Here is a 26993-nt window from a genome sequence, read left to right on the forward strand (position 1 = left end):
AGATTTAATGATGATTCTATGCATCACATTTCTTTATTGGATATGGGTCCAGGGCCCTAAGGACAAACGGTCAACGTATAAATTTTAATTTTCTTCAATTCTCCTTACCGGTAACGGTATTGCAAATTGTAAATACGAATACAAAAGCAATCAATTCGATAAATTTTACCCATCAATTGCTGTTTACAAAAGAGTATCCGCATCTCTCATTGCAGTTGATGCATTTCAAACAGGTTCCAATATTATCATTACATTCATATTCCGTTAATAAAATATATCTAACACATAAAATGCACCGTTGGCGGATGCTAAACAGATGTCTCGCTTTCAGGTATTTTTGCGCTTTTTCCTAAATTTGAGCGTATCCAATAAATGGACGCAGTTCATTCGACATGATCATACCCTTAGATAGTTTCATTCCACAGTCCTCCATCCTTCTACATTCGGTGTTCATTCACTCACCCCTCGATAGCTTTCCGGTCCTTTTGAGCCTGACCTATGTACTGGCCACTTGGCCCTCCTTTATGGAATCTTCCCCTTATGTTTTCGTGCTATTATTATGCTTGTCACTAATCAATTGTGTCTCAAGAGTTGCACAATCCATGCAGTTCTTCGTTGCCGTAGGGTGAGTGCTTCCTCCACAAACATGCCTCTCTTCTTCCGCATTTCTTTAAACATCCTCCTCCCTCACTTTGCCTCCCTGTCCGTTTAATCTCCGGTATTCTTCTCTTCAGTATCGCTCTTTAAAGGGGTCTGACCTTCGCTGGTTCACATTTCCAATGTTCCATGCCTCCGAAGTGTAGATTTCCATGCGAATACGAAGACGAACTGCTTCCTTGATTGCAACCTCAGATACTCGTACTTTGAGCTTGGCAGTTTCCTCTTCTTCATGGTGACCCTCTTAGATTGAGTACTTCTTTGCTGATGTCGGTCGAACATTTTCCATTCCTAGTTACGTACACTGCGGCTCAAGTGATCAAGGTATGATTCTAATTACTCTAGTTTCACTCCTCAAATGAAAATATCTGTCTTCAGCTTCTTTCTTCCGCGCACGATGATTTTAGTTGTCGCCCACATATTTCTCACATGTATTTATGTACCGAAGTACTTGGTCCCAAGTATTCAGTGGCTTGAAGGACCCCTCACGTTTCTGCAACTACTAAAATGTCATATCCTAACCGGAGCACGTTTGATTCTTTGTCATTCGCCACTGACTCCTCTGATGCCCAACCCTTGTGCTTCTTTTAGCGCCTCCTCTGCGTAGACATGTATACAGGGTTCGTCCGGAAAATAAGTGTATTGAGCTCAGGAAAAAAAATTTATTACACTTTTACATATCTTAAGCTAATATTCCTCAAAATAGGACCCTTGTGAGTCGATACACTTGTTCCAGCGGCGTTCCCATTCCTGGAACGCTCCCGCGAAGGCATCATCGGGAACCTCTCGAAGACACGTCGTCACGGCCTCTTTGACGGCGTCCAAAGTCCCGTATCGCGTTCCTTTCAAACTCCTCTTTATCTTCGGGAACAGAAAGAAGTCCGGTGGTGCCAAGTCCGGGCTGTAGGGCGGGTGCGGCAGCGTTGCCACGCCGTACTTGGCCAAGAAGTCCGACACGACAAGCGCGGTGTGAGACAGCGCATTGTCGTGATGCAGCCGCCAGATGTTTTTGATCGCTGGCCGGACGAGGGCGACTCGTTTTCGAAGCCTGTCGAGCACTTGGACGTAAAATGCAGCATTTACAGTTTGTCGTTCAGGTACAAATTCGTAGTGGACGACTCCCCTTTTGTCAAAAAAGACAATGAGCATCGCCTTGATCCGAGATTTGCTCATGCGAGCTTTCTTTTGACGGGGTGATGATGGGGTGTGCCACTCCGCACTTTGTCTCTTCGACTCCGGGTCGTACTCAAAGATCCACGCCTCGTCACCCGAAACAACGTTCTCTAAAAAATGTGGATCATTTTTGCAGTGATCCGCAAGTTGTGTCGCGATTTCCAAACGATTGAGTCTTTGATCATCACTGAGCACTTTCGGCACCAACTTTGCACAAATTTTTCGCATCTGTAATTGCTCCCTAATAATCTCGTGCACTATTGTTTTTGGCACATTACACTGCTCTGCTATCATCCGAACACTAAGACGACGATCAGAGTTCAGTACATCGCGAACTTTTCGCACATTTTCGTCGGTGAGTGTCGTTGATGGGCGTCCAGGCCGTGGTTCGTCGTCGACCTCTTCTCTGCCCTCCACGAACATCTTGTGCCACCGAAAGATCATGTTTCTGGGCATGGCTGACTCCCCGTAAGCCTGGTTAATCATACCGACAGTTTTGGTAGACGATTTCCCAAGCTTTACCGCAAATTTGATGGAATCCAAAAACTTCGGCATCGCGTTCCGTGACGTGGGTCGAGCGTGGAGGTTCGCGTTAACAGAGCTCCTCACTACACCACAGCTCAGAGCCGACTGCCTTTTTCAGCGTCGCTTGCCAACATACCCCCCTCCAATCGCAGCCCGTCAGAGCGGTGCTGGGCGCGCCTGGAGCGGCGGGAAAAAATCAGTACACTTATTTTCCGGACGAACCCTGTACTCTGAATAATGGTGGCGAGGGGTTGCATCCTTTTCTGAATTCCTACTTTCACCTTCAATTTTCCTTCTACTTTTCCTAGGCATGTTTCCTTTCCTTTGTTCCCTGATCCTTGTGGAAGTGATGCTTGCCGTCGAAAGCGACTCTCTTGTCGTTGTCGTCCATTCCAAGCGCTTCTAGTATCTTGGACATCTTGTTCCAATCGATATCCCCGAGACCACCCCCAAGTCCAACAATGCCAAATGCAATCAACGGCTTCTTCATGTCTTCGGCCAGCGCCCTCCATTTGAATGGTGCCTATCTCTATCGCTCCTTGGTTTTTTCTGAAGACAAATTGGCTTTTCAAGGGGATCTCTCCTCGTATCCTTCGGCTAAAAATCCCAGCGAGTGTTTACATTGCCTAAGATATTAGGGTCAATGTTTTTCGCTCTTTGTATGCTCTTGGTTTCTTCAGTTTCGCTCGCGATATTCTTCATTCCCTTCCATTCTCCTCCTTCGCTCGTTTCACTCATTCCTCTGTCGATGGTATCGCTTAACTTTTCCTTTTGTTCGCTTTTTACTCCAGTAGTACCTCTGTGCTCCATTTGTTTTCTCCTTCCCGCGTGCTCTGTCCTCTTCTTAGCCTTGCTGCCAGTGACCAAGAGTATTACTATTTGCATCTGCGCCGAGGTGGCTCGTACGTCGGTCGCTTCATTTAGTTCATGCATCTCGCTCTCGCTGGAAAATAGTCAACTTTGGTCATAGCCAACTCCGTCCCCTCGCATCCTGCCCGATGTTGTTCAAAGAGGGTCTTCGCCCGTGCTCTCCCCGTCCCAGAATTCGAACCCGTCCGCCGTATCCTTCCCCCAATCCGTCCCACGCTGCGTCCCACCGCAGAGTTCCCATTCCACTCTTGCTGTTCCCCTTCAGTCCTTCGTTTATTCAAATGCCTCTTCTATTTACCCCTCAGAATGCACCGTATGTCCCCCTCCCTCTTTACTAATTCTGATGACAAGGTCAAAGGGTGAGCCTTATTGCATTGCGGTCACATCCTGATGGTTGGTTAAATATTACTAACGGGCATTGACTCTCACAAGTGATTTATCTAAAATTCCTCCCGTTAGGTTTACTTTCTATGAAAGGCTCATGGCATCGTCCGTTAAATGCTTTACCTCATTGTATTTCACCTCTCAAGGATCACTCACTTATGAAGGAGACATCTTTCCATCGACCATGAAAATATGTATATGTATGGTAACTCGAATCTTATAAGAGCAGCCAAATCACGGACAGAATTATAATCATTTTCATAATCAATTGTATGTATTCCACCAGCATCCCATGAAAAATATACTTCGAATGAAAGTAATTGCTTCGCTATCCTACTTAAGAGGCTGTGAGTGAAATCATTCGACGCGCTAAACCTGTTATCACCGACATAAAACCTGCGTTCGATTCAAATTTCATCCGATAAGTTTTTCCCGCCCACAGGAAAGTCCTGTAATGCAGTTCATCTCATTCGCAAACCGCTCGCCGCAAATTGACGAGCCATCATATTTGCATTTGCTTTTCACTGTCAACGCTGATTTGATACCTTCCCAGTGCTTTATAGTTTTCACTCCGACACTTCTATCGACGCATGACGTTAAATCACGAAGTTCTGTCGTGATTGTGAAACCGATCACCACATGCGCGTTAATTATCAGCTCTGCCAAAGAAATGAACACCCGAAGATGTGACCGAATCGAGCAAATTTTAACGTTGAATATTGAGACATTGGGGTCGAGTGTCATGGGGAATGGAATGCCTCCGGTTTGTGGGGTGGAGGGGAGAGGAATGGCATTTCTTTTCGTGTGCGGAAGATGTTAGAATTGACCTCATTTTCGTAGTCGCGAAACCGCAGCTAAGGCACGATGAACCCCACTGCGGATAAATGAGTGTTCCGGAATTCGGTTCAGCCGGCCGCCATTGTGTCGAAATTAATTGGAAATGGGATTCAGTGGTCGAGGCCAGGACTCTCCGAACCAATGACCCAAAGATAGTCATGTACTCCCCACACTCCTTCCTTTAATGACCCAAATTCAAATATTTCAAATGGACCGTGACCTAAATTTCCACTTTGCCTTTAAACTCTCCTGGCGAATTTCGGGTCAAGGCCGTAGCCCGACTTGCAAGCAATCATTTGCGTCCACCAGTTACGGTGTCATGCGGAGCTAGAGAATAATGTGCAAAATTCATATAGACTGCCAAATATCGGACTTAATGAATTCCATCTAATCTACATGTAAATCTACGCGCTATCCCGCAAGGTCGGTGCTGGGAGAACTGGCCATTTATGCATGCCTAAATATGAATACATACTCGCTTATGCAGCAAAATACTTGTACATGTACGTATTTACTTGCCCATCTACATCATTCAGGGACGAAGGTGCTCCAGCTGATCTTTGAAGATGGTTTTTTCAATGAAATGTTAAGGAGTGATTACATTTGGTTTGGCTCGGACTGCAGCAATGGTCCGACCCTCTCTCTTCTTCTGGTAATCCGCTCTTCCTACGATTCGCGGGGCGATCACAATTCCGTTGGGGAGACGAGGAAACTTCGGTCTTCCGTAGCTCCCCATTAGTATTGATCTCATCTACTACCCTTTTTGGGGCTCAATGGGGTCACGTCCTGATTCCTCCGTCATGCTCACTCTTCTAGCTTTAACAGTTTCATGATTCGAGTGGATATTCTCCTAACTGTTTCCAATTCCTCAATTAACGTTTTCTTACCCCAAATACTTTCCATCTATTGTAAATATGACACAGCTCAAACAAAGTAGTATCTTTTTATTTTTTCATAAGATTTTCGATGTCATTCCACCTAAGACAAGCATTAATTTTTTTATGTACGCGATATACACTACAACAGTACAACTTGTATATCAGTCGGAATTCACCCGCCTTCTAATGTGTTCACATAGTCCGCGATATTTTTCGAATATTCTAACAAGATACACGATCTGCTTCACTTCTTCCGCGGTTCAACCCCGATAAAGAACTGTTCTCCCCGTTTCCCTCGTCATACACAACTCTCGTCTTTGAGGCACGCAGTTAGCCTCTCTGTTTTCGTCCCCTCTCTACCTTCCAGTCATCTCCTCGGAGCCCAGCGCTGAGCCATTTCGCCCTCTCCTCATAGAAAAGAATCTTAACATTTGCATCCCCAATCATTGCACCTGCCTCATTTATTTATCTATATAGTCCAACCCAGGCCTTCAATCAGACGAAGAACTACCGAGTGATGGAAATGTTTTTATTAAATTAATTAAATTTTGTACCGTTTACGCTTCGAGCAACAGGAGCCAGTGGATTAGTAGCTGTGGAGTTAGCTTGCCTCTCCCGCGCGCCCCAATACCCACGACGGTGTCCCCAGATACCTGCGGGCGTCCCTCTCCCTCGCCTCCCCCCTTTGGGCCGCGCGGTCGTATTAACGGTGATTCGGTCCTCGAAGGCTGCTTTGCGGGAGGCTGGAGCCGAAACAATACCACAGGGTCCCTCGCCGGGATTATAGGGCTCTCCTTGAGGTCTCGGCACATACTTGGTGTGTCCTCTATTGTGGGCGGACGCCCTAGTTTAAACTACATGACCATTGCAACTCGCTAAATTCGGTATTGCACAAGAACATGTAATGTTTACGGGATGATAACGTTTTTAATCCTCGAAATAATGGACAGGCATATTCGTGCGAAAACTTTCAACTTAATAGGAGAAATTAAATGTTCTTCAATCAGCTATTACCTCAAAATATTACAGTCAACAAAAGAAGTAGGCACATTTTTAATAAATGGACTAATGACCGCATGCACGGTTTAAAATTAAAAAAAAACTCCATTTTTTCTTTCTAGAAAATCGCATAACCTTTGTTGTAGTTCTCACATGATGTAGCCTTAAACTTTTTCGGAATTGGAACTAAAACCGGTCTCACACAAAGTCTTCCGGCCAGATTCCTTCCTCAAAGATACTACGAATCAGCCCATATAGCCTCTTCCTCCCACATTTTCCTAAACATTTCAATAGTTCCGCGGGAATGTTATCGACCCCCACGGCGGTATTTAATTTCATCTCCCTTAATGCCCTTTTGTATCTCATCGTCGAGTATTCCTGGATCTAAGCAATCTTCCACTACGTCTTGTACCTTTTCTATGTCTAGCTTAATAGGTCTAAGTTCTATACTAGAGAGTTCTACGGAGGGGTTTGTTGGGAGAAAACCTATGAAGGGAGGAAAAGTGAATGAATGGGGTATTGACCCGCAGTAGGATGTTCAAGAATTTAATAGGGGGAGAATGTTAGGCAAAGAGGGAAAGGGAAGGAACAGGATAAGGATGTTGGACGGGTTGAAGGGAGGAAGAAAGTACTTAGAGATGAAGAGGAACCTGATGTAGAGTGGGATGTTGTGTTTTGCTAGGGGCCAAATCACGTTTCCTGGATAGCTCAAGTTGTTAAGAGCCTCCGCCCGGCAAGTGGAAAGATCCGGAGTAAAATCCCGGTGTAATATTTTTTCACTCTTGATCTGCCTGATTCCGCCTTCCCCACTTCTCCTGAGTTTGTCGTTCATTTGTGTTCCTATCCCTTTTCCTTATATCTGTTTCTGTATAAATGAGTATTTGTTCGCCGTTTGGCGGGATTTCGTGTTTCAATGCATGTATATATATATACGAGGGTCATCCGGAAAGTAGTACCCGTTCGTGCCGCATGAAGTGCTGACGACGCGAGTAGCCGCTGGACGAGGTCAGATAGCTTCAGTGGCTTGTCTGCCTTCTCTGAGCCAAGTTGCGTGACGCTAGCATTGCCTGTGTTGTTTCTGTGATTGTTTACAATGTTTAAAAAAATTGAGAACGCCGCCAGTTGTGAAGTGAGGGCAGTGATTAAATCCCTCAATGCAAGAAACGTTCGCCCATGTGATATTCATCGCCAATTAAAGGAGGTGTATGGAGACAATGTAATGGACGAGTCGTCTGTTCGGCGGTGGTGTCGCAACTTCAACATGGGGAGGGGGAACACACACGACGATGAGCGTTCGGAGAGACCGTCTGTCATTACAGACCAACTGGTGAGCTCAGTTGACGAATTCGTGAGGAACGATCGGCGCGTCACAATTGATGACATCTGTGAGCATTTTCCCAATGTTTCTCGAACAATTGTTCATGAAATTGTTAAACACCATCTGCATTATGCAAAAATTTGTGCAAGATGGGTCCCTCGCGTATCTCAATGAGCTGGCGGCGAAGGACTATGCAGCAGGAATACAGAAACTTGTCACACGTTATGACAAATGCCTTAATTTGCTTGGAGATTATGTTGAGAAGTAGTTTAAAGTATCCTCTTTCAAATAAAATTTTTTATGTTTGTTAATATTTACTTTTGTGTCTTTATTTCACGAACGGGTACTACTTTCCGGATGACCCTCGTAGTACAATACACAGTAACACATAATATAGAAACACAAAAAAAGAGAACACTCACACATATTTTCTTGATATTTCGACGGAAACAATCCGTCTTCCTCTGAAGATGTAGAAGTAATCATATATATATATATATACGAGGGTCATCCGGAAAGTAGTACCCGTTCGTGCCGCATGAAGTGCTGACGGCGCGAGTAGCCGCTGTACGAGGTCAGATAGCTTCAGTGGCTTGTCTGCCTTCTCTGAGCCAAGTTGCGTGACGCTAGCATTGCCTGTGTTGTTTCTGTGATTGTTTACAATGTTTAAAAAAATTGAGAACGCCGCCAGTTGTGAAGTGAGGGCAGTGATTAAATCCCTCAATGCAAGAAACGTTCGCCCATGTGATATTCATCGCCAATTAAAGGAGGTGTATGGAGACAATGTAATGGACGAGTCGTCTGTTCGGCGGTGGTGTCGCAACTTCAACATGGGGAGGGGGAACACACACGACGATGAGCGTTCGGGGAGACCGTCTGTCATTACAGACCAACTGGTGAGCTCAGTTGACGAATTCGTGAGGAACGATCGGCGCGTCACAATTGATGACATCTGTGAGCATTTTCCCAATGTTTCTCGAACAATTGTTCATGAAATTGTTAAACACCATCTGCATTATGCAAAAATTTGTGCAAGATGGGTCCCTCGCGTATCTCAATGAGCTGGCGGCGAAGGACTATGCAGCAGGAATACAGAAACTTGTCACACGTTATGACAAATGCCTTAATTTGCTTGGAGATTATGTTGAGAAGTAGTTTAAAGTATCCTCTTTCAAATAAAATTTTTTATGTTTGTTAATATTTACTTTTGTGTCTTTATTTCACGAACGGGTACTACTTTCCGGATGACCCTCGTATATATGTTCTGTTCTTTTCTTCTGTACTTCTTTCGTTTTGTGTTCTTTTGTTCTGTCACTGTTCTTTTCCTGTATGATGTTGTATGAATTCTAACCACTGACCTTTCCTCTTGTGTATTGTCTATTTCTTCTTTGGTGGGTGAAACAGCCCCCTGACGCCATCTCTTGGCTAAAGAATCGGGGCGCTTGGCGATATATAAGACCCACGGATCTCAGGGTAAATTACATATCCTCGATAGCTCAAGTGGTTAAGAGCATCCGCCCGGCAAGTGGAAAGATCCGGTGTTCGAGTCCCGGTTGAGGAAATATTTTTACTCTTGTGATCCGTTCGATTCCGCCTTCCCCACCTCTAATGTGTTCGTCCTTTATACGTGTTCCTATCCCTTTTCCTTACATATGTTTCTGTATATATGAGTATTTATTCGCCGTTTGGCGGGATTTCGTGTTTGAATGTATATATATATATATATATATATATATATATATATATATATATATATATAATGGGCTGACACAACATAACACAAATAGAAAAGAATGGACACATATAAAAGAACACTTACACGGTAAATTGTTCGAGCTTTCGGCCCTCTCAGGGGCCTTCTTCAAGAGAGACTGAAAATATGCTATGGATCAGGAGAGGGGAAAGAGTTATGGGCGTGGAGGGGAGGTGTGGAGGGGAGGTGTGGAGGGGAGGTGTGGAGGGAATGCTGGGAGGAAAATTAAATATGGCGGTTAAGGGTGGGAATTTTAAAGGAACGGAAGGATAGAATGTAGGCGGATTCACGAGTTCTCACCTCTATGTTGGTAGCTGAATCAGGTAGGGATTCTAGGATGCTGAGGGAAAAACACTGGTCGAATGAAAGGTTGTGGGAATTGGCGTGTGAAGGGATAGGAAGAGATGAGAGTGAGGCAGAATTACAGGAGTACCGGTGATTATTCATTCGGATGGATAAGGGGGTAATGCATTCACCTATGTAGAAGGAAGTGCAGTGTTTGCATGATAAAAGATAAATAATATTTTTTGAGAGGCAATTAGCGTGGGAACGAGGTGGGGGGGCTATGAGGGGACGTAGGGAGAGGGGAGTAGGCATAATAAGAGGACAGGTTTTACATCGGGGGCGGTTGCAAGTTGGGGAAATATTGGGAAATTTGTCACGGGGGGGCGCCAAAGGGTTGGTGGATCTCAGAAGGTTTTTGAGATTGGCGGGTCGTCTGTATGCGATAGATGGGCATTGGGGTAGTAAGGATGAGGTCGCGTCATTGTCATGTAAAATTGGAAACAGTTCTTTAAGGAGGGTTTTCAGTCTGTGTGATCCGGGGTAATAGGTGGTGCAAAGGTTGAGTCCTGCGTCAGATGTGGGCTTGTTATTGTGTGGTGTGTGTGGTCGGGTGGAACGGTGGATTTTATTTCGTAGCAACTTTTCTGGGTAACCGCGTTTGAGGAGTGCAAGGTGTAGATTGGCAAGGTATTTGTTGAGAGTGGCTGTGGTGTTGCAAATTCGGTGTCCGCGGATAGAGAGAGAGTTAGGAATCGAGCGTTTCGTGTGTTGAGGATGACAGCTTGTGTGGTGTAGGTATTGCTGATGGTTAGTGGCTTTGATGTGTACTGAAGTAGTGAATTTGTTGTTTTGAAGTGAGATGTCTGTGTCAAGAAAGGTGATGGTGGAGTCTGAAATGGAAGAGGTGAATTTAACCGTGAAAGATGAATTTAAGGCGGATAAGAAGTTGTTGAGAGAGTCAGAGCCATGTGTCCAGAGAATAAAAATATCGTCTATGTAGCGGACCCAGAAAAGAGGTTGAAGGGGTTGCTGTGACAGGAAGGTCTCTTCGAGATGGCCCATGAAGAGATTGGCGTATGATGGTGCCATCCTCGTTCCCATCGCTGTACCTTTTGTCTGTAGGTAAAAACAATTTTGGAAAGTGAATGCATTTTTTGTTAGGACGAAAGTGGCAAGATTGAGGAGAAATTCCGTTGAGGGGCGCTGGGGTAGGGGGCGCAGAGAAAGATAATGCCGGAGGGAGGATAAACCTTCTGCATGGGGAATAGAAGTGTAAAGTGAGGTAACGTCGATGGTGGCCATAAGTAGGTTGGGTGTGGAGGGAATAGAGACGGAATTTAGACGGTCGAGGAAGTGGTACGTGTCTTTCGTGAAGGAGGGCAAGGAGAGTACAAGTGGTTGTAGGTGGTGGTCAAGGAATGCGGAGATTCTTTCGGTGGGAGAATTGTAACTGGAAACTATAGGACGACAGGGGATGTTGGGTTTGTGTATTTTTGGGAGGAGATAAAACTGGGGTGTTCTGGGGTTTGGGGGTGAAAGTAAGGATATGTCTTGGGAGGTTAGGCCTTCTTCTGGTCCGGAGTGGAGGAGAAAAGACCGAATTTCGGTTTGGAAAGTTTGTGTTGGGTTTTTGGTTAGAGTGGTATAGGTGGATGTATCGTTCAGGTGAGCGAGGGCTTTGGAAATATAATCATTGGTGTTTAGAATTACAACAGAGGAGCCTTTATCGGCGGAGGTAACAACGATGTTAGGATTGGACTGTAGGGTTTTTAGGGCATGACGTTCGTTCATGGAGAGGTTATTTTTCGGTCTGAGATGTTTTCTGAAGGATTGATTGGAAACTTTTTCGATGAGAAGACGTATGAAAATCTCGACAGGATGGTTACTAGGAAGGGGTTTTGGCTCATGAGTTGAAGCCGGGCGGAATTTGTCAAGTGCGGGATTGGTTTTTAGGTTACTGAAAGGTTTACTTTGTGATTTCCAGAAGGCGCGCCATCGAAGGTTTCGGCAGAAATTGAGGGTATCAGTGAGTATGTTTATGTGGTTTATTTTTGGTGTAGGGGAGAAGGATAGGCCTTTGCTAAGAACGGATATTTCATTGTCTGAAAGGCTGGTGTTTGAAAGGTTTACAATGTCATGGGCATTGTCGGAGGGAGGGGGGGTGTTGGGATTGTTCGGTGGTGGCTGGCGTTTTGGAAAAACCGGAGGGCCTTTGGGAGGAGGGGGAAGGTTGTAAATGCTGCGGAGGTCAGGCTTATATTGAAAGAGTGGGGGTGGTTGAGGAGGAGGTGGCGGGAAAGGGTGAGAGTGTGGAATTTTGAGACCAACTCGGAAGTAGGAAATATACAAGTTGGACAGCTTTTTAAGGAGAGTTTGACGTTTTTGTTGGAGGGAACGTAGGGCAGACGAAATTATGGCGTTGAGTTGTGGAATTAGGTGAGCAGAAGCCAAAGAGATTATTTTAAAGAGGGAAAAAAGGTTTGATTTGTGTTGTTCACGAATGCATTGGTATTGCTTAAGGATAAGGTGGGTGTATTCTAAAGATTTTTGGTAAGAAAATGCATTAAGTATGGGGTGGATATCGGGAAGAGTAGCAGATAGTGGTAGGGAAATGACTAGACCGTTGGGAACGATTCCTAAGGACAGGCAGGAGGTGAGAAACTCGGTGTGGCTTGTGTATTTGGCGAGCTTATAGGCGTGACGGCGAAAATTTCGGATCCAAGACGGAATGGGATGAGGGTGGTCCATGTTTAGGCGATTGAGAAGATTGTGGAAAATAAATAGGAAACGAAGGGAGACAGTGGTGAGGGAAAGGATAGCACATTCAAAATAGAGCAGAATCCGCGGCGCAAAACCTGGTGCTGGATCCCACGACGAACACAGAAGAGACAGGAACAGTAGCTAGGTAGCTTAATATCACGATTGTCCGGAAAAACTCATACGAGCGGCACAATAATGGGCTGACACAACATAACACAAATAGAAAAGAATGGACACATATAAAAGAACACTTACACGGTAAATTGTTCGAGCTTTCGGCCCTCTCAGGGGCCTTCTTCAAGAGAGACTGAAAATATGCTATGGATCAGGAGAGGGGAAAGAGTTATGGGCGTGGAGGGGAGGTGTGGAGGGGAGGTGTGGAGGGGAGGTGTGGAGGGAATGCTGGGAGGAAAATTAAATATGGCGGTTAAGGGTGGGAATTTTAAAGGAACGGAAGGATAGAATGTAGGCGGATTCACGAGTTCTCACCTCTATGTTGGTAGCTGAATCAGGTAGGGATTCTAGGATGCTGAGGGAAAAACACTGGTCGAATGAAAGGTTGTGGGAATTGGCGTGTGAAGGGATAGGAAGAGATGAGAGTGAGGCAGAATTACAGGAGTACCGGTGATTATTCATTCGGATGGATAATGGGGTAATGCATTCACCTATGTAGAAGGAAGTGCAGTGTTTGCATGATAAAAGATAAATAATATTTTTTGAGAGGCAATTAGCGTGGGAACGAGGTGGGGGGGCTATGAGGGGACGTAGGGAGAGGGGAGTAGGCATAATAAGAGGACAGGTTTTACATCGGGGGCGGTTGCAAGTTGGGGAAATATTGGGAAATTTGTCACGGGGGGGCGCCAAAGGGTTGGTGGATCTCAGAAGGTTTTTGAGATTGGCGGGTCGTCTGTATGCGATAGATGGGCATTGGGGTAGTAAGGATGAGGTCGCGTCATTGTCATGTAAAATTGGAAACAGTTCTTTAAGGAGGGTTTTCAGTCTGTGTGATCCGGGGTAATAGGTGGTGCAAAGGTTGAGTCCTGCGTCAGATGTGGGCTTGTTATTGTGTGGTGTGTGTGGTCGGGTGGAACGGTGGATTTTATTTCGTATATATATATATATATATATATATATATATATATATATATATATATATATATAAGGTAATCTACCGGTAAAGGTAGGTTTTTGGATGGACATAATTACTAATTAAATAATTTGTGACCCCTAGCAAAACACAACATCCTACTCTACATCAGGCCCCTCTTCAGGTCTGAGTACTTCCTTCCTCCCTTCATCCCGTCCAACATCCTTATCCTGTTCCTTCCCTTTCCTCGCTTGCCTAACATTCTCCCCTCAATTACAGTCTTCAACTTCCCGTTGCCGTTCAAAACCCCCTTCATCCACTTCTGCCTCCATAGGATATCTCCTAACAAACCCCTCTCTTCGCCCACCATTCCAAGTACTTCCTCATTTCTTTTCTTCTTTGTCCATTTCACCTTCTCCATTCTTCTCCACACCCACATTTCAAAAGCCTCCAGTCTACGTCCTGCTCCTATAGCCCATATAGCCTCTTCTTCCCACATTTTCCTAAACATTTCAATAGTTCCGCGGGAATGTTATCCACCCCCACTGCCTTATTTAGTTTCATCTCCCTTAATGCCCTTTCTTTCTCATCGTCTACTATGCCTGGACGTAAGCCGTCTTCCGCAACGTAATATTCTTTTTCAATGTCTAACTTTGTTGGTCGAAGTTCTTTGCTATACAGTTCTTCTATATACTCCTTCCATCTCTCTTGGATCTTTCCTGCGTCAACTATTACCCTACCCGCCTTATCTCTAACTGTTAGCATAGATCTCCCTTTCTTACTCCCCGATAAGGATTTTACTTTTCTGTAGAGCGCACCGATTTCACCCTTCCTCTGCAGACTTTCCATATCCTCGCACTGCGTCTTCCACCATGCTTCCTTTGCTTTATTTGTTGCCCGCCTCAATTTATTGTTCAATTCTTTGTTCTTCATTTTGCCTAATTCAGTATTTACATTCTTCCATTTTCTCCGCTCATCCATTTTTGTAATCATCTCATCCGTGATCCATGGTTTCCTAGTCCTTTTAGCGGTAACGATTCCAATAGTGTCTTTTGCGGCTTTAGACAACCCTTTCTTGATACTTTCCCATTTTTCGTCGATAGCACTTAGCTCTTTACCATCCTCCATGATTTCCTCTACCACCTGACTTCCCCCAGGGCTGGGGGCAGCCCTGGGGGCATGGCTCCAACTCTACAAGCACTAGGTGAGTTCCTGCTTTTCCGCGACAGCGGGGAACCGGAGGACCCAGTGGAATGGGAAACGGACAGCTCTGAGTCAACTGTAAGTAATTCCCCCAGGGCGGACACGCCTGATGTAGACAACGAGGAAGTAGAAGTGACGCAAAGTGACATTAGTGACGACGAGATAGAGGTCAGTGCATGGAGGATTCCTGGGCCATTGGGAACCATAGATCAGGGAATAAGTGAACCCGCCAACGCAGTGCCATATCAACCTGAGGACATCACGGCAGAGCCGGAGGAAGAGGAACAGGAGCCAATACAGGAAACTGAGGAAAAAGACCCCTGGTTCCCGCCGGCAGGCCGATATCCCTATAGATGCCAGTCAACAAGGGACACCATGCAGTTTGGGGCCAACCTACCGCGACCGGAAGGAGCACCGAACATCTACATCCCGACAAGACCAACAAAGACTATTGATAAGTTTATAATTAAACTGGTAAACAGGGGCATCCTGACCATAGAGCGGGCAACCAACGCGTTCCCCCTCATTGCCATCCCTAAAGCAGGGGGGGGAGTCAGGGTGATACAGGATCTTTCGGCTTGGACGAGGTGCATACGCACACCACGTTTTACTCTTAAATCCGCGGCCCAAGCTTTAGAATCAATCCCTTCAGGAGCACTTTTGGTTATGATAGACTTAAAGGACGCCTTTTGGCAGATCCCGATTGACGCCGCACATAGGCACAATTACGGCGTCTATCACCGCGGCACCACTTATGTATGGACAAGGTTGCCCAGGGGCCACGCACTCGCCCCTGCAATCATGCAGCGGTGGGCGCGAGCGGTGATAGACCAAGTGTTTCGGAAATTTAACGTAACAATGATCGCGTACTTGGATGACTGGTCGCTGTTGTTTAATGAACAAAACGTGGAATTAATATTAAATGTCGTAGAATTCCTACGCTAGGATTTGCAAATCCACATTAACATTAAGAAAAGTCGCTTAACCCCAGCAACCAGAAATAAATATTTAGGAATTAAAATCGACACAATAGCCATGACCTTGCAACTGACCCAATATTCGCTACGTAGAGTCGACTATATTATCCAAGTGGTTAAGCGTATCCATTCGCACGATATCCCCAAAGCAGCGGGATTTATTTCATGGTGTGTCTATATCCTTCGTCTACCGTTGTTCCTGATCACCCAGACAGCGCAACGAGACACCACGTAGTTGGCCCGCCTATGGGATGAAGGAGTCTGGCACTCCCCGAGGGAGTTACTTAATTTCAAATATGTACTTGATGTCTATTCCGACGCAACAGCCTGGCAGGTAGCCTGGGTGATACCAACGTTAAACGCCAAAGAAATCTGGGCGCTAGAAACGGAGAAACCTATTTTGCAGGCAGAAGCCATAGCTGTGCTAACGGCCGCCCATCATGGCTTGAGTGTTGTAGAGCCAGATACTTTTGTTAATGTGTTTTGCGAACACCATGCGGTCGTCGCAAGTTTTATAAAAGGTAGAGGTCTAATTTTCAATTGTCCTGAGGTAATACAATTGTACGTTTTATTAATAAAAGAATTGTCACGCAACGTGACCTGGAGGTACGTTCCCTCGGAATCCAATCCGGCCGGCCGTCCTTCTCGGACCATCCTACCTCCCAATGCCCGCTCGGCCTCGGATTCGGGGACCGGGTTGTTATATAGGTGGGATGAAGCCTGAGAAAGGTCAGTCGGTCGAGAATTGGCAAGAGAGGAAGGTACCTCCGGATCTGCGGAGAGATATGGCCTATAATTACTGGGGTCCTCCCGGTATCCATTTTTAAATATGGGTGTTACAGAAGCTATCTTCCAGCCGCTTGGCACGCTTTCTTCTGCTCATGATGTCTTAAATATTATATTAAGATAAGGGGCAATTTCAGACGACAATTCTTTATACACATTTCAGAGTTGTACCAACGGGGTTCCTTATTCTCTCTTATATATTTACTAGGTATGAATCTCTGTATTGCTGAACGTGTCATCGCAAGAAAATTATTCCAGGTATCCTCGACACTCCTAGTTTTGCTTAATTCGTCAAATCTAAGAAAGGAGCAGTTTAACTTCCCGTTTTAAGCCATCATAGTCAGCTTTATTGAATAAATAAATTTTTCTCTTAGGTTTGTTAACTTTTTCTACGCTTAGGGAAAATTTAGCGTTTACAGACCTGTGATCACTGATTCCATCAATAACTCCTACATTTAAGACCCTTTCGGGTATATTAGTCGCTAATAGTTCAAGAATGTTCTTTCCCCTTGTTGATGAAGTGACTAATTGATGTATGGAATTTTAGGCGAACGTCAATAAGAGGGACTCGCATAAATCCTTGTCTTAACCTCCATTTATAAAACTCTACGAATCCCAATCTACTGTGGGAACATTAAAATCGCCACCGATAAGTAGCCTATGCTCATTTTTTTGGGATGTAAAGCTTATTATCTGCCTCTCTAGATCTAGTATTGAGTTATTACCATCTTCGAAACTCAACATGCAAAACGGAACCTATACATTTTAGCAATTTTAGATGGATTTTGCTAATTTTTCCGATATTTTCTGTATTTTATGTAACATATTCTTTTATTGTGCCTAGTTCTTTGTGCTACACCAAACAAGGCATTATCTAATAATAATTTTCGAGTCTTAAAACAGCTATTGAATTTGACTATTTACTCGCTTTATTTCTTTTTTCTTCCCATAATACATTGCACCAATTCTATTTTTGGATATTTATCTGACAAATTGAAGTTAGTCGAATTAAAAAAGGAATAAGAAGAAAAAGCTTATGAGCCGGCTTAGGCTTGGAAAAAACAAATAATAATCGCTGCCATTTGGATTTCTGTCTTGGACGAACGCGTTTCGCAATACAATGCATGACGATATGTTCATCTAAAGCGAAAAAGAAACCCTTAATATGTATGAGACGGCATTCGAACTAAAACGCTTAATGCACTACACAAATCCATATGATTCGCCTCAAAAGCAGTACTGTCCATCTTTCGCTGGGTAAACTAGCATCATTTATTCAATTTATCATTTTTATTTATTATTTTAAATGACAACTATTACATGCCATAGATTTCTGTTGCTAAGTTTGAAAAACACACGACAGACTAACTCGTCTAACTTATTTTTTCATCGAATCTTTCGTTTCCAAGTCAACAGAGTTTTACAATTTCAACCACAACTTCTACAATCTGTGTGCCGCAAAAATAAAGTCTTGGAACTCTTAATAATATCCAGTTTTCATTCTTAGAACGTGCGAGCCAAGACGATGATGTAACAAAACAGTAGACTCGCAGAAAGCAGCCACCTGGCTTCAAGCGCCGAAAACCAGTTCTTTTTTGAACTAAATTAAGCAAAAATCACTTAAGGTGAAATATTTTCTATGTACCACATAAAACAGATGTGCTAAAACTTTGCGTAAGGGTAGCTACAACTAAGTTTTAATTGTAAGACGGAGTTAATGGATTTGGAGGCGTTCTTTTTGAAGTGCTACCATGACAACGCCCACACGATTCGCTCGAAGGTCACTCCGAAGAACATCAGCAGAAATACTATACGAGGAGCATAAGCACACGAATTTCTCAAAATATTCGAATACCGAACCCGGGAGACCTAAGTGGTGCTGCTTGCGGTCCGGGAGGCAACGGGGCGAGCCCCCGCGCCCGAGGTGGCCACACACCCCGTCAGCCTGGAGCAGAGCTCCGCCACTATCCTCTCTAGCTCGGCGACGCGGGCCCTTAAGAGCTCGCTCTCCGCCGCTACTTTCGAGTCATGGACGGAGGACCTTCGGGTAGCCATCCTATTCTCGATTACTTTTGAAAAGTTAATATATGTTTTAACGCCTAGGTTTTACACTGTAATAACTCAAGTGGTGTGGAAAAGGCGTTCGCGAGGTACAAGTAGCTCAAGTAGGTGGGTAGGTTCGATATGTGCGAAAGTATAGGCTTATTGCAAATTAGTGTTCGAGTGAGGGTCGAGTACCCTCGCAGCGGGGGGTTAAGTAGCTGGTGGGTGACCCAAGGGAAAGGCTGTTGACGCGGGGAAGGTGACCTTGGTTAAGGGCGATGGGAGTGTATAATTGAGAGGGGAAACTAAGGAATTTAGGCAGAGCAGGAGAAGTGCAAGCGTGCTACTACTGGTTTCGCGTGAGCTTTACAGCGAAATATCTGGTGCTCTACATCTACATCTACATCTACATAATACCCCGCAAGCCGCCGCAAGGGCGTGTGGCGGGGGGTGTTAGGTCACCAACCGTAAAAAAGAAAAATACCACATGCAAAAAAAAAAAACAACACGGAAAATTACACCCACAGCAGCGCACACACTCATGCAAAAATCCCTTCATCCAATACTCATGCAAACACATATACCGCAAAACAACTAAAAAACTGCACCCCATGATGCAGCACGAAAGACATTCTACAACACGGAAGCCAGGACACAACAAGCAAGAAATTGAAACACCACTACCACATGAAAATGCACCACGAAACACTCTACCCCCAAAGAGTCTCTAATTGGCAGGGAATGCGACCCAACGTTGCAGGTAGCAGGAATTTGCCCCCGCGGAGAGGGACGAGGGATTGAAAGGGAAACTTAAAAACAGATGAACGGAACACGAATGAGGTCATTCGGAAAGAATGGGTTATTATAGCAAAACACATAAGGTTAGTGGAAGAGCATGCATTTAAATACAACTAATTATTTTTTAGACGCTGAGGGTGGCAAGTGGAATTTTTGCTATCTATAACCCTGCAGTTGCTATCCCGTATTGTCCGTGGGAAGAAGGAGTCCTTGAGTCGGCTAGTTCTGGCATCTATTTCCCGAATTTTATATGCATGATCCAAGCGACCAATGTATGTAGGAGTACGAATAATTTGCGAGACCTCGGTGCTGAAACATGCGGATCTAAATTTATTTAATAATTTCAATCTTGCATTGAATCGTCTCTCAGCCAATGATTCCCACCCCAAATCCATGAGCATTTCGGTGACGCTTTGCGTTTTATCGTAGGAATTTTTTACAAAACGGGCTGCCCGGCGTTGAACCTTCTCAATTTCCCGAATGAGACCTTTTTCACTCGGATCCCACACGCTGCATGCGTATTCTAAATGAGGCCTTACAAGAGCGTGGTAACAACGTTCCTTGACCTTCGAGTCACTTTTGCCGACAATGCGTCTAATGAATCCCAATTTTTTATATGCTTGACCGCAGACTTTACGTATGTGAGTCCCCCAAGTTAAGTCTTTTGTGAATGTGACACCTAGGTATTTCACCGTATCAACTACTGCTAGGTCACCTCCAGCTAATTTGTAAGCAAATCCCGTTGATCTTTTAAAGAAATTTACCACTGAACATTTATTATAATTTAGAGTCAATCCCCAGTTAGAACACCATTTAGTAATGCAATCTAAATCCTGCTCTAAAATAAAACGATCCTCATCCCCAGATATCTCCCGATAGATCACCGTGTCATCCGCGAACATCCTAATTTTACTTTTCACTTCGCGGTTCAAATCGTTAACAAAAATCAAGAAAAGCAACGGCCCGATCACACTTCCCTGAGGTACCCCCGACGTGACTCGAACGCTGTCGGAACTAGCGCCATCAAGGACTACCCTCTGTTCCCGCTCCGAAAGAAAATCTTTAACCCAACTTATGGCGCCCTTATTTATACCCGCGACCTTTAATTTATGAATAAGTTTACCATGTGGGACCTTATCAAATGCCTTTTGAAAATCTAAGAAGATGGCATCCACTTGCCTACCTCTCTCACCCGATAAAAGTAAATCAGGTGTAAATAATCCTAATTGGGTTTCGCAGGAGCGAGTTTTCCTGAATCCGTGTTGATTGTCACTTAAAAAGTTAATATTGTCAAGGTGTCTCATTATTGAACTGACAATTATGTGCTCTAAGATTTTGCAACAGATAGAAGTGAGAGATATAGGTCTGTAATTACTGGGATCCTCCCTGTCACCACCTTTAAAAATAGGCGTTATTTGCGCGGTTTTCCAAATCTTGGGTACTTTGCACTCTGTGAGGGATTTGTTAAATATAAATTCAAGGTACGGGGCAATGTTTGGAGCTAAATGTTTTATCACCCTAGCTGGTATATTTTCGGGACCCGGGGATTTGTTGGGTTTAATCTCGTTAAGCAATTTTAGAATTCCTTGTTGGTCCACTGTTATTTTTTCCATGGGTGGAGTATGCATTGTTTCTTGGAGATATGCGGTGGCAACATCATTCGAGAAAACGCTTTGGAAGAATGAATTTAGGATGTTAGCTTTACCCTCACTGTCTGTATGAATTATATTGCTACAATCCCTTAAGCAAGCCACGGTTTGTTTACTCCCATTTACTTCCCTAACATATGACCAGAAAGCTTTGGGGTCAGTGTCCAAGTGCTCGCAAAGTACTTTGCGTTTAAAGTCCAGTAAAGCGCTACGTAATTTTGTTTTGGTTTCAATTTTAGAGGATCTATATGTGTCCCATAATTGTTTATTCTCAGGGGATGATGTGTTCACGCCTGCCCTCTTTACCCTAGAGTGTAGCATTCTCTGCTTTCGAAGGGCTTTTCTAACGTCTTTATTGTACCACCTGGGGTCGCGATTTGCTTTAACGTATTTTATAGGTATGAAATCTACGATTCCTTTTTGCATGATATTGACAAATTCTGTCCAAGTTTCTTCCACGTTGACATGACTTAAGCGGGTTTTGAACTCGGGTAGTGAATCTATAGCTATCTGGTGAGAGAGGTGGGCAAGTGGATGCCATCTTCTTAGATTTTCCAAAGGCATTTGATAAGGTCCCACACGGTAAACTCATTCATAAATTAAAGGTCGCGGGTATAAACAAGGGCGCCATAAGTTGGGTTAAAGATTTTCTTTCAGAGAGGGAACAGAGGGTAGTCCTTGATGGCGCTAGTTCCGACAGCGTTCGAGTCACGTCGGGGGTACCTCAGGGAAGTGTGGTCGGGCCGTTGCTTTTCTTGATTTTTGTTAACGATTTGAACCGCGAAGTGAAAAGTAAAATTAGGATGTTCGCGGATGACACGGTGATCTATCGGGAGATATCTGGGGATGAGGATCGTTTTATTCTAGCGCAGGATTTAGATTGCATTACTAAATGGTGTTCTAGCTGGAGATTGACTCTAAATTATAACAAATGTTCAGTGGTAAATTTCTTTAAAAGATCAACGGGATTTGCTTACAAATTAGCTGGAGGTGACCTAGCAGTAGTTGATACGGTAAAATACCTAGGTGTCACATTCACCAAAGACTTAACTTGGGGGACTCACATACGTAAAGTCTGCGGTCAAGCATATAAAAAATTGGGATTCATTAGACGCATTGTCGGCAAAAGTGACTCGAAGGTCAAGGAACGTTGTTACCACGCTCTTGTAAGGCCTCATTTAGAATACGCATGCAGCGTGTGGGATCCGAGTGAAAAAGGTCTCATTCGGGAAATTGAGAAGGTTCAACGCCGGGCAGCCCGTTTTGTAAAAAATTCCTACGATAAAACGCAAAGCGTCACCGAAATGCTCATGGAGTTGGGGTGGGAATCATTGGCTGAGAGACGATTCAATGCAAGATTGAAATTATTAAATAAATTTAGATCCGCATGTTTCAGCACCGAGGTCTCGCAAATTATTCGTACTCCTACATGCATTGGTCGCTTGGATCATGCATATAAAATTCGGGAAATAGATGCCAGAACTAGCCGACTCAAGGACTCCTTCTTCCCACGGACAATACTGGATAGCAACTGCAGGGTTATAGATAGCAAAAATTCCACTTGCCACCCTCAGCGTCTAAAAAATAATTAGTTGTATTTAAATGCATGCTCTTCCACTAACCTTATGTGTTTCGCTATAATAACCCATTCTTTCTTAATGGCCTCATTAGTGTTCTGTTCATCTGTTTTTAAGTCTCCCTTTCAATCCCTCGTCCCTCTCCGCGGTGGGAAATTCCTGCTACCTGCAACGTTGGGTCGCATTCCCTGCCTTTTACAGACTCTTTGGGGGTAGAGTGTTTTGTGGTGCATGTTCATGTGGTAGTGGTGTTTCACATTCTTGCTTGTTGTGTCCTGGCTTGCATGTTGTAGGATGACTTTCGTGCTGCATCATGGGGTGCAGTTTTTTAGTTGTTTTGCGGTATATGTGTTTGCATGAGTATTGGATGAAGGGATTTTTGCATGAGTGTGTGCGCTGCTGTGGGTGTGATTTCCCGTGTTGTTTTTTTGCATGTGGTATTTTTCCTTTTTACGGTTGGTGACCTAACACCCCCCGCCACACGCCCTTGCGGCGGCTTGCGGGGTATTATGTAGATTTAGATGTAGAATAGCTCGACGGATCAAGCCGCAAACTCTTTGGCGGGGTGCCACGGAATAATGAGGGTCTCCGATTGGGTCGTCGGATTACTCGGCGGCAGAGAGATGTCATGGCGGGTCACGCTCCACTCCCATCGCAGGCACGTGACAGCCTTTGAAGGTCCCGGGTGGCTCTTCTCGCGCGGGACCATAGAGATGCTATGGCCCCTGCCGTGATCTCAGCGTCCCCGGACGCTGGTATCCCTACAACACCCGCTTCTCGGGCGGCGCTCCAATTCTCCCCTTCCTGTGGTGGACCGCCTCCTACAGGGAGTACCAGGCTGTCTTGCGGACGAATCGGTCCTTGCACGTGAGCATGCGGAACACCTACGTCACCACAAGACAGTCCTTGAGGACTGGGAATGGTGTGTTCCCACCGCCGTAAAGGTGTGAGGGGAAGTGGATTTCCCTGCTGGCCCTTTGTGGCAAGTATGGCCACTCCTTCGCGGCTCTATAGACCAGTGTCGGTTCGGGCTGTGACGGGAAAGTTACTTCTTGGTTGTGGCCGTGATTCGCAGCGGGTAGTAGAGCCTCGGCAAAAGGAAAGTATGCAGAGCATCTATCTTATGCCAAGGCGCCAGCTCGCTACTCCTCACCGAGTCGAGATCTTTCCGCTTTTTGGCCAGCAGGTTACCCAGTTGGTCTCCTGCCCTGAGACCAATTGGGGATCACGGTATTTTTAGGCTTCCCTCTCCCCCAGCCGCCTCATGTCACTACCCTGGAGGGAGAATGCCGTGTCTCTGACCCCCAGGCGTCCACCCCTGAAGTCCGGGTATAGGGAGGCACATTTCTTGGCGTTCGAGCGGAGGTCACACCAATCCGCTGACTGCTTGACTGTGTGCAGCAGTGCCCTCAGCGATCCCGAGTCTCTGGTGATGAGCAGCAAATCACCAGCATATGCCAACGATATTATCGACTGAAGGTATCCCTGCCTGCTCAAAATAATAAAAAAATGAAGGTAGCCTTTGCAATCGTTGTACAACCTTATGGTGACGGGTATAATTATCTAGCATTTAAAAATAAGCCTCCAATTCTCATGACGTGATTCCAAGACAACTAAATAAATAACAATCAGCGTATCTTATAAAATTTGCACGGTTCAATTTAGAGCTGTTTCAGGCCTGTGCCAATCTAAAAATGATTCTCTGTGGACAATAATTTAGACCTTCCATTTTGTGGCGAAAAGTAGAAACAGGGATCTCCCAAGTACCTACTTGTTAGCCTTTCGGGGCACGGGAGGTAGGGGAGGACTGGGGTGAACTGAGGGGCGGGGTGAGTGACGGGGCCCTGGGGGCTTCGAACTCAAGTTAGGTGGGCTACCGGTTGGGTCAACGTTTGAGGCGGGGGTTGTGGGGAGGGTACGAAGGGAGAAACGCACTCAAGGGTGACTGCTACCCAACTTCCATGCAATAATGCGCAGATTAGTGCCCCCGAGTGATGCATGGCAATGCAAATGCTGCCATCTTTTTTGACCATCCACGTCTCCAACTACGGAATCCCAACCAAAATCATTCCTATGCCGCCTGCTCTAAAAAAAACATTCCATATCGCCTTTCCTGCAACTTCTGTCCTGTCTTCTACATGGGCGAATGCGCCACCACCTTCCCATGGACGACTACCACTACTACTCCACTAAATCTTCCGCCTTTCAAAATTATCTCATCCCCTCTCACACTGCTTCCCACGACCAATCCACTGATCAGCGCTTCTCTAATTCGGTGATTAAAACCCTACCTGAATCCGCAAAAAGCATAACGGTGAAGGAGAACACACGAGATGTCCTACACACGAGTACTTCAATTGTTCAAACCTCCAGGGCTGTACTTAGCCCACTGAAATAATCCAAAAGCCACCACCCACTCTCACTCCCTTGCCATTTCACAATTTTGTCCTCTTTACCACTCCTCCACACCCTTCACATCAACACATTCTCTCCGCCCTTCACGCAACACCAGCATTTCAAAGATAACGACCAGCCTGTCGAAACGTCCAATACATTTCTAAGTGTATTTTCTATGTTTTAACGGTAATCATTGTTTCTATGTTTATGTTTAAATATATATATACATATATATATATATATATATATATATATATATATATATATATATATATATATATACTCATAAACATAAACATATAACCTAGCCCTAATAAAGTCATTGAAGCAAGAGGATTACGTAGACCGGAGGGTTTTGAAATGTGGGAGTGGAGAAGAATGGAAAACCATTCTCATCCCATACCTGTTGCACTGAATATCCAACTCACTCAGCAATGCTTCCAACTTCTTGGCTGCCTGACAAATAAAAGCCTGGTCATCAGCGAACCTAACTGATTTTACGAATTCCCCGCCCACTTTCATTCCTACCTCGAGTTCTTCCCATGCCTCTTTGATCATTTCCTCTGCATACAGGTTGAACAGCAATGGTGATAATGAGCAACCCTGCCTCACACCTCTTCCTAACACTGCCCATCCGGGCTCCCCGTTTCCCACTTGCATTATCGCCGTTGCTGTTCAACCTGTATGCAGAGGAAATGATGAAAGAGGCATGGGAAGAACTGGAGGTAGGAATGAAAGTGGGCGGGGAATTCGTAAAATCTGTTAGGTTTGTTGATAACCAAGCTTTAATTTGTCAGTCAGCCAAGGGGTTGCAAGCATTGATGATTGAATTGGAAATTCAGTGCGATAGGTATGGGATGAGAATAAATATTGATAAAACAAAGGTTATGCGATTTTCTAGAAAGAAAAAGCTAAGCTTAACAATAAAATAGGAGGGCAAAAACTAGAGCAGGTAGAGCAGTTTACGTATCTCGGTAGTGTTTTGGACCAACACGGTCAAAGTAGTAGGGATGTAAGGAGAAGAATTGCGCTAGGCAACGAGGCTTTCACAAGGAGGAGGTAGTTGATGACGGGGACTCTGAGTAAGGATATTAAGAAAAGAGTCGTAAAAACTTTGATATGGAGCGTAGCTATGTACGGTGCGGAAACGTGGTCATTGAAGCAGGGGGATAGACGTAGACTGGAGGCTTTTAAAATGTGGGTGTGGAAAAGAATGGAGAAGGTAAAATGGACAGAGAAGAAAACAAATGAGGAAGTACTTGGTATGGTGGGCGAAGAAAGGGGTTTTTTGGGAGAAATCCTTTGAAGCTAGGAAAAGTGGATGAAGGGGGTGTTGACCGGGAGTGGAAGAATGTAGAATGTAATTGAGGGGAGAATGTTAGGCAAACGAGGAAAGGGAAGGAACAGGATAGGGACGTTGGACGGGATGGAGGGAGGAAGAAAGTACTCAGAGATGATGAGGGTCCTGATGTAGAGTAGGATGTTGTGTTTTGCTAGGAGTCACAAAATGTTTTATTAATTAGCTTTGTCCATCCGAAAACGTACCTTAACCGGTAGATTACATAATAATAATAATATATATATACATATATATATATATATATATACATATATATATATATATATATATATATATATATATATATATATATATATATATATATATATATATCCCCTCCCCGGACTCTATATCAGGTCCCTCTTCATCTCTGAGTACTTTCTTCCTCCCTTCATCCCGTCCAACATCCCTATCCTGTTCCTTCCCTTTCCTCTTTTGCCCAACATTCTCCCCTCTATTACAGTCTTAAACATCCCACTGCCGGTCAATATCCCCTTCATCCACTTTTCCTGCCTCCACAGGATTTCTCCCAAAAAACCCCTCTCTTCGCCCACCATACCAAGTACTTCCTCATTTGTTTTTTTCTCTGTCCATTTCACCTTCTCCATTCTTCTCCAAACCCACATTTCAAAAGCCTACAATCTACGTCTATCCTCCTGCTTCAATGACCACGTTTCCGCACCGTACATAGCTACACT

Source organism: Hetaerina americana, unplaced genomic scaffold (genome assembly GCF_022747635.1).
Source record: "Hetaerina americana unplaced genomic scaffold, ioHetAmer1.1.p SCAF_6, whole genome shotgun sequence".
Classification (NCBI taxonomy): Eukaryota; Metazoa; Arthropoda; class Insecta; order Odonata; family Calopterygidae; genus Hetaerina; species Hetaerina americana.